Source organism: Phalacrocorax aristotelis, chromosome 6, assembly GCF_949628215.1.
Source record: "Phalacrocorax aristotelis chromosome 6, bGulAri2.1, whole genome shotgun sequence".
In the NCBI taxonomy this organism is placed as follows: Eukaryota; Metazoa; Chordata; class Aves; order Suliformes; family Phalacrocoracidae; genus Phalacrocorax; species Phalacrocorax aristotelis.
In genome coordinates, this window is record NC_134281.1 from 56,109,638 (window position 1) to 56,123,917 (window position 14,280).

The 14,280-nt window shown below is 47.6% G+C and overlaps 1 long non-coding RNA gene across 2 annotated transcripts; it reads left to right on the top strand.

The window, feature by feature from the left end:
* On the top strand, positions 1 to 13,926 carry LOC142059334 (uncharacterized). 2 transcript variants are annotated; one of them, XR_012661289.1, is made up of 4 exons: positions 1 to 141; positions 6,588 to 6,689; positions 7,369 to 7,823; positions 12,811 to 13,926. It is a non-coding gene; the product is annotated as an uncharacterized LOC142059334 (long non-coding RNA). The 2 variants fall into 2 exon arrangements; XR_012661288.1 differs by lacking the exon at positions 12,811 to 13,926 and having other exon boundaries at positions 7,369 to 11,438.
* The last annotated feature ends 354 nt before the right edge of the window (positions 13,927 to 14,280 follow it).

Sequence of the window (14,280 nt, forward strand, 5' to 3'; positions counted from 1 at the left end):
GCGGCTGCGAGAGCCCTGTCTGTCCCAGGACTGTGGGGGTGGTTTGTATCGGTCCCCATTCGGGTGCTGTACCTCAGCAGATGGTGATGCCGGTGCTCCCTGGCGTCACTTAGGACACAGTGGAGAATGCTCCAGGGAAAGGTTTGCAAAGAGCTTCTTTGTTCGATTAATCACAGGCATTTTGTCTTTTACTCTAAGCAATATTTGAAGGGTGATGGAGTCACAGTTGAGCCTATCAGGACAGAAATCAGGTAGTGTGTTAGAAAAGGAGGGACATTCAGAGATGAGGATAATGGAAATGGCGCTGGATTTTTACGGTGCTATTATATGGTTAAAAAAAGTAAATAGCTGTGTTTTATAAAGGGGAAAATTGAGGCATGGCAAGATTCAGGGGCTTCCCCAAGGGCATACAGGAATTTTTTTTTTTGTTGGCACTAACATACAGAGTGCTCTGGCCAACAAATAACTGAAGTCCTGTGCTGCCGGAGAGCCCTGGGAGCGTGGTGCCGGAGTGGGACGAGGCCGTGTGCTCACCCGCTCTTTGCCAAGACCCTGCTCTGCAAACACGGACCCCCATGTGGCTGCCCAAGCCCAGGGGTGGCGACAGGACCTCGGCCCGTGCCAAGGTGCCACAGGATCTTGGTGGGGCATGGGGAGGGAGAGGAGGCTGCGGGCACCCAGGGTGATGCCTGCGCCTGGGTTTGTGTGCAGGCTCTCACCTGTCCCCCTCCCCTTTTCAGGGGGTGGCAATCGTGTAGTTACGGTGACACGACCGGTAACTGGAGAGAGCATTTGTGCTTTTTGTCACCCTAACTATTGCCAGAGGGCCTGCTTTTTAACCTGGCGGTGTTCAGAGCTGAACCTGGGGACAGATAAACTGTTAGCTGCTAGATTCAGTCTTTCCCGGGCTCTGAACAACTCGTGGGAGGCAGCTGCAGGGCTGCGAGTTCGGGAGCTGGGAGAGCTCAGCGGGGACAAACCCAAGCAGGGACAAGCTCAGCAGGGACAAACTTTCAGTACCAAAGGGGGGCTATAGGAAGGACGGGGGCAACCTCTTTAGCAAGGCCTGTTGTGACAGGACAAGGGGTGATAGTTTTAAACTAAAGGAGGGGAGATTTAGACTGGATTTAAGGAATAAATTTTTCACAATGAGGGTGGTGAAGTGCTGGAACGGGTTGCCCAGAGAGGCTGTGGAGGCCCCATCCCTAGGGATATCCAAGGCCAGGCAGGACAGGGCTCTGAGCAACCTGGTCTAGTTGAAGATGGCCCTGCTCACTGCAGGGGGGGTGGGCCTGGATGGGCTCTAAAGGTCCCTTCCAGCCCAAACCGTTCTATGAAACAGCAGGGACAAACTCAAGAGAAGCTCTTACCCCCCACCCGCTGCCCCCGCCTCGCCGCCCTTCGCCCTTGGCTCCTGCCAGCGGACCGCAGCGTTAAGGGAACGCACGGCCCCTGGGAGGCCCCCGCAGAGGCCTGGGAGGCCTCCGCACAGCCAAACCCGCTCCAAAGCGCGGCGGGGAGCGGAACGGCCCCCCTGGGCTGCGGCACCGGCTGGCAGCGGCTGCGGAGGAGCCGAGCCGTCACTAGATGGTGCCCAAGGAGCGGCGCGGCGGGGCCGCCGCGGACGCGGGTGGGGGCGCGGCGGGGCCTGGCGGGGCGGGGGGGGGGGGGGGGGGGGGGGGGCGGCCGTGGGCGGGCGGGGGGCGAGTTGCCGCGGGGGGGGGGTGGGGGGGGAGCTGCGCGGGGCGGGGGCTGACGCGGGCGGGGTGGGGAGGGGGCTGCCGCGGCTGCCCCCTTCGGCCACGACCACCGAGCTCACCTCGGCACCTCCTGCTCCCGGCGAGGGGTGGGAGTTCCCTCCTACCCCTCTGGGGATAAACCCCGGCCCCATCTTTATTTCCGGGGCTTAGCCCTTTTTTAAAGTCAGGTGGCTTTTTTTTGGTGGCCGGTTTTTGTGCTAAATCGAGCCTAATTATTATAATATAACGGAGGGTTGCTTTCAGTGAAATAACGACCCTTGCATTGCATTTACGCGAATGAAGAATGAACCTTAAAAGGTTGCCCTTCTCAGAAAATGGATTGTGCGCTCGGTTCTCTCTATTGATTAGTTTAGGTATTTAAAGTGCTGCATTTTATCTCACCAGCCGCCCGGTAAATTTGTCATGATGATACTTAAAGGAGCAAATTGACGTTGTTTATTTTCCCAAACCTTTTTGGCATATTTCTTGGCTTCTTATTGCACCTTTGAGCTATATAGTATTGTATGAAGGAACAGTGATAACCCTTCTGCTTAAATAAGCATGACAGTATAACATCTCTGTTCAGCTGAAACACCAATGAAAGGGATGCTGCAGTGCGAAATGTATATTACGTTGCAGCTGATGGAGTGAGGTTAGCAATCCTGAAGAGGTTTTCAAGAGGACTAGAGTCTTCCCGTATTAAATGAATGATGGGAGGGTTTGTCAGAATTTCTGTTCGCTCTAAAAATTGGAGTTCATTTCTCCTTGGAGCTGCCAGATAACAGGAGCCATCCTAATAATTGCAAAGTACTTCCAGACTGCGTCGCGTTAGATTTTTGAATGTGACATGTGCAGCTAAGCAAAAAGAGACAGGACACATGCATGCATTTCTGTATTATAGATTTCTGAGGAAGTAATGGGATGATGTAAAGTTTTTGAGTTAAATATGGGTGTCTGGTTTTCCTACTTGAGTTATGAAACCTTTTTAAATATTCTCAAAAATGTATTGGGGAATTGGGGGGGAATTTTGTGCCCTGATGCTAGCAACAGCTGAAAATCACTCCTCTGCGTGCTGCCGCAGGAAGCACCGCTAGCCGTGGTTGTGCCCCCGGAGATGGGGTGTTCCCCCCGCTGGCACCCAGCGAGCAGCCTCGGCGCTGCTTGCCCCAAATTCTCATTTTCGGGGGTGGGTGAGGGCTGTACCGTGGCTCGGTGCCCCCCACAGGCTGACCCCAGCGGTGCCTCCCGTGGCGGGCCGGGGAGCGTGGGTGTGGGTGCAGGTGCCCCATGTTGGGGGGCGGGAGGTTTGCTGGCGCCTGCCGTGGGCAAGCCACAGCAGTGTCCCCACTCCCCACGCTGGGCTGGGGTGCAGCCAGCCCTATCAGGACGTGCTGCCCAACGCGTGTGAGGGGCAGCGAGCCTCCACCAAGGTGGCTATTTCCACAGCTGACAGTCTCCAGTGTGCTCCTTCAGTTCCCCTCTCTGGTTTCTCAAGTTTACAGATCTGCTTTTGGTCTCTGCGTGAGCAATTGCCACCCCTTTCCTAACCCCATATCCCGGCCGGCGGTAGGAATACGCACGCCACTTAAATTCCCCAAACAAAATGGAAATGGAAAGTCTTCGGTTTAGTTGAAAAGAACAGCGAATTCTGCTCGCAATCTGTAATGCAATTAGCGTTATTTGACTTGGCAGCCTTCGGAGGGCCTGCGTGGGCTGCAGGCTGCGAGGGCCTGGAGTCAGCCTCCGTCTAGGAAGGACTTGGGAGGAACTCTCGGTAATTTTTACATCTGAAGTGTCTCAGTAGTTTTTCTCTCCGATCTCCTCTTCCCTCCACCCTCAGCGTTTGGATGCTGCAGCCGGTCGTCCTTCCCAGCTGGGAAGGGGTGAAGTCGGCGGGTCCTCCAGCCCCTGCCCTCCTCCGCGCCCCTGCCAGCTCTGTGGGTGTCTGCGTCCCCCTGCCCGGCCAAAGGAAAATAATTTTGGGTCAGAACTCACTGAGCCATCTGTGCTTCTGAGGTTAAATTATTCCTTGCAAGGGAAATAGCATTAGGTCGCTGTATCTGGCCTGCTAATTGCTTTAACTGGCTGAAAAGATATCGGCCTGTTCATGAACTGTTTGTGCAAACTTCACAGAATAGTGTTACCTTCAGATCCTGCCCCTTCCACAGCCAGAACGTATAAACAAGTCTTTTGGTAAGAAAAGCAGCACAAAGTTTCAAGCTCTGCTAGCAGAAGTTATGAGAGACAGGAAGTTATGGGCAAATTGATTTCACCACTGGGAAACTAGGGATTTTTTTTTTTCCCCCAAGTAATGACTGTAAAGCATGCTAATGCTATTCAGCATTAGTGCATTAAAGTGTGGCCTTATTAATTCAAGACATAAAGGCAACAAAATAAGCTGTTAAATTTAAAATATAATACATATATAATGAGAAAAAAATGTGTGAAAGCTTTATTCAAATGAAAATGCAGAATTGTTTGAGCTAGTGAAGTATCTTTTGTGCTGAGTTATGAGCATATGTAATAGATTTAATTATTAATTTCTCCATTGTTCTATGCACACAGACAGGGTTCAAGGCACAGTCATTCTCTGGCTTTCATGGATCTAATTTGTATAGTTATTGCCTGAATAAAGAATTGCTCCGATTCTTAGCTCACTTTTTTTCTTCCCCGAAGTACTACCTTACTGCTGCCTTCCGAAAGGAGAGCACCTGCCAGTTCTTCAGGAATCAGCTGATCACTTCCAGTGATGAGGCACGCTCCCAGTGACGTTCTTTTTCAAGCCTTTTTGTCTAAATGAATTATTGTGCATCCTTTTTAATTTTATTGAACAAATTACATTTGTCAAGGTCTAGCTTTGTAAGTAAATAACTAGAGACACATGGATGCATATTGCTGCTGTTCAAGGTCTCTTGTTCTATTTATGGAAGCCAGATGAATGTGAAACAAAAGAGAAACTTTTCTCTAAAAGCAATTATCTTTCTGCATTCCCATCAGTATAATTATATTGCAGGGAATTTTAAGAAGTCATACAAGTAGAACTGAATACTTAAAATCATGGCTGAATCATTATGCAAAAGCTGAGCAGAGTGTCTTGCCTCATGCTAAGAAAACACGCTGTGGCTGACTGTTCTCTTACACCTTTACACCCGAAACGTATGTGTGTATTCGTCACAAAATAAGAACCTGGTATCCAAGAGTACGCTATACGTATGAAGAGTATTTGTGGCAATAACTACTGAATTCCTCCCAGTTTTGAAGCAGTCCTGATATTAATGGGTTGAAAGATTTTATCACTCAGGCATTTAAAAAGTCATGGCCCTGCTCCGTGAGTATCTTTAATCATGAGTATTTTCTTTGACTTTGGAGACACGTTGTGTTATTAGAACAGGGCGTTGTCTTTGTTAATGGAAAGGTCTTCCTAGGTGGTAAAAGGAATAAGGCCCAAGAACACATAACAAGGTCCAGACTGTGTTGGTAGAGGAGTCTGGTAGAATTCATTATTTTACTGTGCTTAGAGAAACACCGTTAATGACTTTTTAGGAGGCTGCAGTACTGGCACGGTTTGTAAAAAGTCACATCATTCTGAGGGGGAGTGGAGAAAGTCTGCCAGGAGAGTAAATTCTTTTTGTCTGTTGTCCCATCAAATTTTGCGGGCTTTTGTTGAAAACAGTAATCTTTTTCCCTTTAACTTGTTGGGAAGATGCTGTCAGACCACCAAAATAAAAATCATGGGGATGTTCTATGGGTGCTTTTAAACTCCTATCAGAGCAGAAAGCTCAGCAAAAGCAGCCGCAGGGGTACATCGTGGGGAGAAGCAGCACCAGGCTCGGCAGAAAGCCTTCTTCAAAAGCAAAGGAAACAGAGGTCCTGTAGCAGGGATCTGCTACACCACGGTTAATCTCTCAGCTGCCACCTTTCTTTGCAGGGCGGTGAGGATATGATAGTGCAATTAAAAAATATTAAACAACCCTTGTATGCAGAAGTGAAATAAAAGTGGCACGGGTTATGTTTCCAGATTTGAATTTGTAACCTATATTTTTAAGTGTATATTTGCATTTAATACTAGAAGTAGACGGATGTACTCTTTCCAGCTAGATTTTTTTTCCTCTCACCTCCCTCCGCTCCTGTTGTATCCAGGGTTGCTGTCTTTTCCCTTTGCTTTGCTGCCCCTTTTTCCCCTCTTCCAGCCTTTCTCATGTCAAACAGGACCATGTAAATCAAACACTTAAAGCCCAGCTATGAAGAAATGGGGTATATAGCCCAAGCTTTAGCAAGGCAGGAAATGTTCGTCACTCCCGGTGCCATGGCAGACGGCTGTGCAAAGCTGCACGCAGAGAGATGCCCGTCCCACACGGGACCGACTCCGTGCTGCACACCTACAGCAGCTCCAGCCCAATGTTTTCTTTTCTGTGAAAGCCATTTTGACTGCCATGTGTTTGCATTTATTTCCTTTCCGGCTCCGTACATGACTCATCCGCCGCAGGATGGAGGAGCCAGGGCAGAGCTGGGCTGCCCGGGAGCTCCTTTCCCCGCTTCCCAGCCCCGTTTTGGGCAGTCGCACGGTGAGGAGCCGTTCGCCAGGCTGCAGGAATTAACTTGTCGTGCTGGTGGCAGCTGGGCTCAGTGTTGCTTAGCAGGGGAGGCACGTGAGGGCTGTCCTCTTCCCGTGCCTTGATACAAGAGACTGAGATGCTTCTCCCTCTGTAAAGTGATAGAGGCAGCTTTTATTCACTCTGGCTTTGAACCTTGCTGTTCCCTGTAGGTTACCCACAAAGCGTACTGCCACAGGTCTGCCGTTCCTCGATTTTAGTTCAATCCAAACCTAATCTTTTCTTCTTTTTCCAGAAGTCCCGTTGGCGCCAGCGTTTTCTTGCGTTCAGCCATGGGCAGGGTTACAGTAAACGGTTTCCTCTCGCTTCCTTCTGAGATCCTGTGCCAGGGCAGGAGGTATGTTTCCATCTGAGGATCCTCCTTGGGAAAGACTCTCATTTCATGGGGGGGGTCATGCCTGAGCCATAATGGTATTTTAACTGACTTTTGGTTTTTAGTAATTTCTTCTTCCCCCTCCAATAATCCGCAGATCTGTTACCAATCAGAATATGATATGTATCCTCAGCCAGTTTCAGTGGGGCTTATTTCTATTACATCTGGCAGTGTGTCCAGCGGGGGAGAAAAAAAAAAACCTCAACCAGAATTAGCTGCGCTGAAATCAGCTGAATTTTGGATGTGTTCAACCTTTTTGGCCAGACTCATTCCGGTTCATGAGAAGTAATTATCTCTTGAGCATCACATTAATATTAAAGATCCACAGGCATTAGAGTTTAGGCAATATACCTTCTTCCCAGCTCCAAAAAAAAGATGTGGGATAATTGATCTGAACATGCTCCAAATGTGCATATGTCTTTATTTATGAATTCCAGTGTGGATTGTTTGGGAGGATAAGGCAGAATAAGGAAAAGCAGGCAAAAATGTTGAGACCTCTCATCTCCCTGGCCATTTCTGTTAGGAATAGTTATAATCCCCTGAAAATGAGTTGTGAAAGCTAACAGCATGTTAATAGCATATGTTACAAACACTAAATCCCTTCAACTGGTATTTCTGATTTACGCCTTTCTGTATTTCTTAGATCAGGGAATTCGTGGTAGCTGGAGCTTGTGGCTCCCTGTGGCCAGGCCAGTCGCTGGAGAGCCAGGTTTGGGCACTGATGGCTCCTCTTCCTAAGGTTGGTGTGAAATTGCACCCCAGCTTCTGCCTGCTGAAGGAGCAATTGCCCTTGGAGCACCCAAAATGCTGTCCCCTGCACCATGTCCACCAGCTGGAGTGCATTGTCTGCAGGGATGCTGGGGTGACCTGTCCCAGGCATGGAGGTGACGATGGCCGCGCTGTGTCCCCGGAGATGGTGGCTGTACGCACAGGAAACTGTGGCCTCGGGTGTTCGGATGCTGCTCGCAGCCAAAGTGTGGCAGGACCCCACAAAAACAGCGCGGCTGGCTTAGGGCTGGGCTTAAGCCACCGGGCAGCCCTATGCTGATGCGCTCCCGTACCTTCCGTCATGACCGTGACACCTGCATCTATGCTCAGGTATGCTTACGGATACGTGGATGGTATTGCATCGCTCATCCTGGCAGAAAGTTTGATTACTCCACACTAGCCAGCAATGTCATTACATTAAATAGAAGGGAACCTTTTCCTTACTGAATTTTTTTTATTGTGTTCGGCTTCACTCAATAGGGGAAAACAAGTCTATAAAAGTGCCGCTAGCTTGTTTCATCTTCTGCACGTGCACCCACCTCATTTTCACGCCCTGGCGAGGGGTGTCAGATGCAGCCTGGCCACCCGAGCGGTCGTGGACTGGCCCAATTTCCTGCAGAGCGCAGCGAAGGCCGTAGATATCAACTTCAAAGGTAAACAATTACCTTTTATTATCACACATGGCTTTAGCTCTACCAGTTTCAAATAGCACATAATCACAAGTCTGTGATAACATTTACTCCTGATGAGAGAAAATTTACCAAGTACTAAATTGCTGCTGAGATGACGGGAACATGAGCCAGGCAGAATTAACTCCGATGATGAGTCAGCAGACGTTAATGTCTTGCACCACGCTGGAGACATCTGCCGAGCCGTCCACTGTTGAATCATCTTAAATATTTCTGTGTTATTACCCCTCCAGGAACAAGCATCGGAGAACTTTTGTGTCTCTGTGTTATATATGCATAAGCTATTTTAAAATAAATATATGCAGGCACATAACAAGTGTATGCGTTTAGGTATGTAGGTAATTTTCAGCTACGGGAAGGATGAGCAACCAGCAACTATTTAAAGTAAAACATGCATGGAAATGCTAATAGCAATTGCCTACATTTGGTGCTTAGAAAGTGATAGCTTTGCTCAGTTGTGGCTCTGATGAGCCTGGGAGGGTGACCTCGTGTCCACGCTGTATGCCCTCAACTTTCATGCAGACCAGCCTGGTCAAGCTTGGAGTGGGAGCCAGAAGTTCACTAAAGGGTCCCCATGTTTTGAAAACTAATCCCTCAAGAACAGCTGCAGGGTGCTGCGTTCAAGTGTATCATCACTTTGGCTTCTTCCGTTTTTTTTTCCATATGCCCAGAATGTCTATATGTAGTTAAATAAATGTAGTAACTAGGCGCAATCAAGAGCATCAGATGAATTCAGTGGAGAGGGGCAAATGACTTCTTAAACGAGATCCTTTTTCACTGAAGGCCCTGCAACTGTGCCATCATACGCTGTCCTTCTGCAGCAGATCTTCAGCAGATGCTAAAGACAGTGGCGCATAACTGGGGGTGCCGAAGGACTTTACTCTGGGCAACGTGACGATTGCACAAAGGAAGAGGCTGAGCTTTTATTCAGTAAATTCTTTGTTGCATTCAGCTTAACTCAAGTTGTTTTAAAGTATGTTGTTCTATCTGGCCTTAATTAATTTAAACTTTTGCAAACATAATTACCCAATTGTATGCACGTGAGAACTGCAGTAATTCAGCGCACATCGTGCAAAGCTGCATTTTTTTGAAACTCCGACTCTCTGAGGTCTGGAGGTCAAAAGTTAATTTTAGTGAGATATGTGAGAGTTGTCCATGTTTGCCAAAAAAAATTGTTGTTTCAGGCATTCTGCAGTCTGAGTGTCACTGCTCCAACTCGTGTTTTTAAAGTTTCCCCACCCCCTTAATATTTCAGACGCAACTTAAACAAAACACCACCCAACCCACCCAGTGTTTTGGAAAGCAGGGTCAGAGCAGCCTTGGCTGTTGTTGAGGGGACGTGGGAAGCACAAGCTGACAGTGGAGCTGGTGCCCCACAGGTGCAGCCGTGGGGTGGTGGGACCAGACAGCCTCGCGGTGCCCGACCTCCCTCTCCTGTTCTCCTCCTCGCTGCCGCTGATCCTGGGCTTAGCCTCTGCTCAAGGCAAGCCCATGGCTGCCTGCCATCTGACGGAGGTGCTCTGAGCCCCTGTCCCCCTCTTGCTGGGACCTGGGCGTAAGCGCCCATCGGTCCCCACTCATGGGCCTGCGGACCTCAGGGCTTCTGAACAGGTTCGATGCTAGATGCTTAAAATAGCTCAAAGGAAATGATGTGAACATCCCCTGCACGCTGGGTTTTGCGCTCAAACACTGCTTTTTCCAAAAATTAGCTCTAGCAACTCATCTTGAGGCGCCCTAAAATAACAACTTAGTATTTAATGAACATTAAGGGGGAATTAAATTAAACTAAACAGTAGCTTGGTTTCAGCCTTCTCAGTAGTGGCTGCACAAAAATAAGGCAGTGTTTTTAGACCAAATAAGAAATCCATCCTTTGAGGATTGGTTTACAGTCCTCCAGAATTTTCCACAAGGTTAATAACCAAGTGAAACGTCCTGGCGGGAACGATCACGTTCCCGCTACTGCCCAGTCATTAGAATGGTGCGTCAGGAGGTTTCGAGTAAGTCGCAATACTTTTCTTCTACTGTGGAAGACAATGCATCTCCATATTTATTTGAAACGCTTTCTCCCATTTTCCTTTGCATGCTGAACTTCTTGGGCACAGTGCATTAACTCTTCTTGAAGTACAAAATGGAGAACACAAGTGCCAGAACATTTTTGTCAATGGTTTCCAAAAACTATGGAATTTCCTGCCCAGCTACATCAGATCAGCCAACAACTTTGTAATTGCTAAAAACAGCCTGTTGATTTTCCTCCCAAGTGTTTCAGCTGGCCTGGCTGAGCTTTCTCTTTTCCACTGTCTTGAGATGTTTCTCTCATTGTGCACTGTGCTGTGTTTTTACAGTCAACATATCCTATAGCAAACAATTTCAGGCTGATGGCGGAAGGGAGATTGGGTTCAGGTTAGAGATTTGAGCCCAAGATGGGGAGCCAGGAATGCCTCAGTTCCTGGACCAGATCTGCCACTAAATCAGGAATCCACATAAAGCAAAGCCACATGATGAGCATTTGTATGATGATTTGATTTTCTGTGCAGAGGAGGAAGTGAGTGTTTGAATGCGGTTCTCTCCTTGGCGTGCCCGCTGCAACTGAAGCCGTGGCTACAGGTGGGCTGTGAGCGGGGGGCAGGGAGCAGGTTACCTCCAAGGGGAGGGTGAGATTCAGGAGGCTGCTGTCTAGTTGGGGACCAGGAGTATTCACCAGAGTGGTACTTGGACTGACATCTCAGTGGTAAATGCAAATAAATTAGTTAAGTACGCCTATATGAAATTTTCCTGCTGAAAAATTCATTCTATAAAAACATTTATACTGTATTCTTTATTGTCAGCTAATCCTGACCAAACTCATTAAATGGCAGTGTGTGGGTTACTCGCTGTCAGTGAAATTATCAAAGGCATTTTTCAGCTGGTGCACCGGGAAAGCATGTGCTTCAATGCCAACTAAAACAATAACGAGGAAATGTTATGATCAGACTTGACCAAATGACCTTTCCCATTTTAGATTAGTTCTTAATTTCAGCGCAAGGGTCATCCTGTGAGAATACTTACAATAAGTCACTGCTCACCTCTCACATGAAAAAGAAGTGACTTATTAGAAATCTCACTGTACTCATTGCAGTTAATGAGATGTGGAAAGCTTTGTAATTTGATTTGCTGGACCATATGCTGTAAAGGGATACTGCTGATTTCATTCCTCCACATTTAATTTAAGCAGTATGCAATGGCTTCTTCGTATGGCTACTTATATAATAAAAATTAACTTGAAGTATAAAAAAAATACACCATTGTGGGGTTTATTACTCTATGTGGTTGAGTTTCAAGTGTTTTTCATTGAAACATCTGTAAGTAATGTGTAGGTCTAATTTTAAATCCTGGCAAATATTTTCCATTTAACATTTGGTTTTACTGACAGGCTTGGAGCAGTGGTTTTCAGAGCTTGTCAGTAACAGATATGTATTTTCAAAGACAAACATTTTTTTAATTGAAGATAACTGTAATTCAATACCTGCTTTTCCTATCCCTCTTGTATTTTAGCGGTTGCAAGCAGCAACGCAGACACTTGTCCCCTCTCGTTGTGGACCCCGGCCATGGCAGCAACACCGTGGCAGTTTGGGCTATCCCTCATGGGCAGTCCCAGAGGCGTGGGGCAGCTGCGTGGGGCTGCATGGGGCAGTGGCGTGGGGCTGCGTGGCATTTGGCAGAGTGAGTGCAGCCGCGCGTGCGGGCTCACCCCCAAGGGGAGAAGACGACAGTCTTCTGTCGGGAGATCGTGAACTCCCCGAGGATGTTTCCTTCAGAGATATCCTTGCGGACATTTTTCAGGGGACAGTTGCCTCTGGGGGGTGGATTTGGGCCTCAGCCCCAGGTGGAGCTTGGCCACGTGCCGCGACGCAGCAGCACGCGCTCCGCTCACTGGGCCAGGCGTGCTCGCTTGTACCACAGAGGCTCGCCGTCAAGGCTTTATTTCAGGTTATTTGATTTTCGGCTGCAGACAAAATGAAACAGCTCAAACAGGCAGGCCGGCCTGCACAGCCCATAAAAGTGAAAACCAAGCTGACTTGTCAGCATGTGCCGCGCTGCCCGGTGAGGGCTTGCACGCTCTTCTGGTCGTGGTGCTTCGTGTGAGAGCCTGAGCCACGGCCAGGCTAAAGGCCGTGCTAGAAATAGCCGGCCTGGGGCAATGAAAAGTCAGTTTGGAAGTCTAATATTAAGATTGTTTTCAAAAAGAAGTCCTGGAAGGCTAGACATGCAGGAGACTCACTGGTTTCACCTGAAATAAATGCCACAGCACTATCTGCAATTAATGCCATGGTGTCCATGAGGTCTAAATACGAGGACTGTCTGCGTTTTAATCTAACCTATTGGTTAAATTTGAGATCAGGCCAAGAAGCTTGTGAAGTTGCTGCCCGTGGGGAATCGTGGCGAGGGAGGCCGTGGCCCCGCAGCACTGCAGGGCTGCAGCAGCTACAGAAACATGGCCATTTTGTGAGGGGACGGCGCTTGTCTGTGCTCCCCTCACTCTGTCTTCCCCCCCCCCCCCCCCCGCTTTACTGTTTCCTCACCATGATTTTAAAAACAAGTTTAATTTCTGCTTTCATTGAGAAATAATAATAGCAAATTATTTCTCTTAGACCCAGACTGTCATCTTGTTGAACTGCAGCAGCAGAAAATTGAGGTTTGGCGCAGGGAGATCTGCCGTGGCAAGGAGCCGTGGCCAGAGGACGCCATGACGAGCTCCCAGGAAAGAATGTCAGCGTTACCCGAATTTAACAGCTTTACACTTAGAGGCAAACATGTCTTTGCTACCAAAGACAACCTGTTTCTTTTAATTTGGAAACTGCCTTTAATGCTTCCAGACAGGCTGTGGTGTGGGTTCAGTGGCTGAACCGAAGGTGTGGGCTCGAGCCAACCCTTTGCGCATCTCGGGTCTGAGTCCTCCTTGGTGGGGACCCCGTCAGGGATCGAACCACGGGCCCTTTGTGGGTGGACCTCCGCATTAAAAAAATAATAACAAAATCAGTTTTCGATTTTACTATGTCCCAGTTTTCTTTTGTCAGAAGTTTTGAAGTGCTTCTGAGGAGGTTGGTGATAGTCATAATCTCAGCTACAGTGATTTCTCATAAACATTGAGAGAAACTGCAGCTTTACTAAATATAGCGTCTGTTTTAAATGGCTGGTGGTTCACTTGTTTTTAATATGAGTACAAGCACAGAGGCAAGTAAAATCTAATGAAAGTGCTTAGAAGATTTTGTTTTGATACCCCACAGCAGCCCTGCTTTATACTGAAGGGGGCAAAGATTTCTTTATAGCCAGGCCTCCAGAAGCCAGAAATTTAATCTTGCTCCACAACTTATTTTATTGCATTTTTAATTTTCTCTTGCATTACCCTGACCCTTTTCTATAGCTTTTGACGCCTGGTGCTTAATTACTTATCATTAGCAATGTACATGGGGGCCTTCCTGCATATTTATAAATGTGATCATTAGTACACGGGAAGACAAAGACTTCTTTAAGACCGTCATTAGTTATTCTGTTTTCATAGAAATGTTCATTAGAGAAACTACCCACCTGGTTAAATAATTATAATTAAGAATTGGTAATCTCCTTTGCATTTTTAACTTGATCTTCAGGACGTGTGTGCATAGCTAAAGGAGCCTTGTTTGGCCATCTTGCTATCTTTTCTTTTTGATTTGAATTGTCAAGCAGATTTAAATGCTGTGTTTTGGAACTGTGTACTCTAAGAATGATTTATGGAAAGATAGGTTATTAAAAAAAAAAAAAAAAGAGAGAAATCAACCCAGCAATTATCTCTGAATTCATTAACTGTGCACTGGCAGCGAGAGGTTATATAAGCCATTTACTGTAATGCACGGTATGGAGGTAAAACAAAATGTCACCAGAGCCTGATTTCTCTGTCCTGTCTGCGGTACTCACTGCAGACACCCAGACTGCAGGAGAACACTTGCAGAAAGGTATCGTTTCCATGTCACGGTATGGTATTACTTGGAAATGCCGACAATAAATGCGATAGTGTTGGTCCTCCTGCTCCCAGCCATCGTGGGGAGCTGGTGGGAAACCCGTCCGAAGTTGTGTGCATGTGC